At 38.0% G+C, this 2,099-nt stretch overlaps 1 protein-coding gene across 4 annotated transcripts in view; it reads left to right on the top strand.

Moving 5' to 3' along the window:
- Nucleotides 1-2,099, top strand: part of LOC107660379 (phosphatidylinositol 4-phosphate 5-kinase type-1 gamma-like) — a 61,944-nt gene that overhangs the window by 9,007 nt on the left and 50,838 nt on the right. The gene's annotated exons all lie outside the window — the stretch shown is intronic.

The following is a 2,099-nucleotide window of genomic DNA, read 5'->3' as shown; positions in this document are numbered from 1 at the left end:
ATATATATATATATATATATATATATATATATATGAAATATTAACAGTGCTTTAGGGGTTGCTAGGGTTTTCTGTTTGGTTGCTAGGGCATAACTAGGTGGTTTCTGTGGTATTCTGGGTGGTTGCTAGGGCATCACTATGCAGTTGTTAGGGTGTTGCTAGGGTGTTTTGGGTTGTTGCCAGTGCTTTAGGGGGTTGTTGGGGCATGAATAAGTGGTTTCTATGGTCTTCTGGGTAGTTGAAGGTGTTGCTAGGGTGTTTTGTAAGGGGGTTGCTAGGATTTTCTGTTTGGTTGCTACTTGCTAGGGTGTTTCTATGGGATTTGAAAACTGTCAGGAGACTTCATGGCATTTTCAGGTAGTGTTTATTCAAGTAAAAGCTTTGTTTTAGACATTTCTCCTCAAACAAATCTGAGCAAAGTTCGAGATATTGTTGAGATTTCTCTGAAACTCCAGAGGAGACACATATGAGAAGTAAGATACTTTGTCTTCATTTGCTTTGCATTTCATTTATTTCCTTCACATTTCTTGGAGAAACAGTTGAGATATCAATAAGATCTGATTTCATACGGGTGTATTTGTTTCCTCTCATTTTGACTTTATATTTAAACTCAATCTGATGTTGTATGGCAGTGATTCGGTCCATCTGTACGTCGGTTGTGAGATCTTAGCGTAACGGGGTCCTTGATGTCATCAGATGGCGAATAAAAATTGTTAAGATGCAGGTCCCGTTGCCATGGTTACCCGAGCGGTAACGGTGTTGTTTGTATCAGCCGTGTGCTGAAGGCGGCAGGTCTGTCACTGAAGATGAGTGGACTGAATTAGTACAGTGACGCGTGAAATGCCTTTTCTGCCGTTCAGAAAAACGAGAGCAACACTGACCGGATTGAAAATATAATTTCTCAGATCAGATGGCTAAGCTGAGTTGTGCCAGTTTTTCAGGCGATGATGATTAGATGGGACAGGACAGCAGGTACCTCTGAGCACGCGCAGACGCTGGAAATCTGGAAGTTCAAACTGGGACTGACTGAGAGAAAAGGTCTGTCCTTTGGCATATATATATATATACACTGTAAAATCTACAGGAATTTACTGTGTTTGTGCACAGGAAATTACTGTAATTGCAGGAATGTAATAAGTACTGTGAATGTCACAGTAACCAGCAATGTCTTGTAGAAAATCACAGTAACTTCCAGTGTATTGTAGAAAACACAATAACTAATTATGTACTGTAGAAAATCACAGTAATTACCAATGTATTGTAAAAAACACAACAAGCAATTATGTACTGTAGAAAATTACAGTAACCAACAATGTGCTGTAAAAAAATAATGGCTATTATTTATATCCAGCTTAGTTTTCACTAGAGAGCGGGCGCGACTATTTGTAACTTGAATGTGTTTGGCTTCTGGTGTCTTTCGCTTCCAGTTATTTTACCTGTACAAAAACAGCCCATTATACTGCTTCATACAAACTTTTAATTATTATCATATTATTTTAACTTCAGTATCAGAATCATAAATTCACCCCCCCAGAACGTGATTTCACCGTACTGCCATACACTAGGGTTTTCTGAAACCCAGCCACTGGGATAGAGAAGGAAAACATAGTAGCCTACACTGGCAGCTGGGTTTCCAGCTAATGATTGCATTTAATTTGACCTCACTGTAATTCAATTACATTTTAGGTTTGGATAGAGAATACAGGAAGCAAATGTAGTCTTTAATAAAAATAAAAATAAAAAAATGACCAGAAGGTCATCAAGATTTTATTATTTTCAACACATCTAGCAATAAGTGAAGAATGATAAATGAAGCTTGTTATAATGATGAGCAGTTAACTGTGACTGTTGATAAATGAATATTTATATTTAAATCGTGCAACATGCATTATTTATTTCATATTCATTTGTATTTTTTATTTGGGCTGAACCAATATAACTAAACAGCAATGTAACCTGTCGGTACCGATAGTCTAGTGGTTAGCGCACTGACATATAGTGCAACTGTGTCTCTGGCGACCCGTGTTCAATTCCTGGCTTAAGGTCCTTTGCCGATCACATTCCCCACCAATCACTACACTGTCCTGTGTAATAAGCGG

This window comes from Sinocyclocheilus anshuiensis, unplaced genomic scaffold (assembly GCF_001515605.1).
Source record: "Sinocyclocheilus anshuiensis isolate Anshui unplaced genomic scaffold, SAMN03320099.WGS_v1.1 scaffold1433, whole genome shotgun sequence".
Lineage (NCBI taxonomy): Eukaryota > Metazoa > Chordata > Actinopteri > Cypriniformes > Cyprinidae > Sinocyclocheilus > Sinocyclocheilus anshuiensis.
Note: the sequence above shows the minus strand (reverse complement) of the source record. Positions and strands in the feature narration are given on the sequence as shown.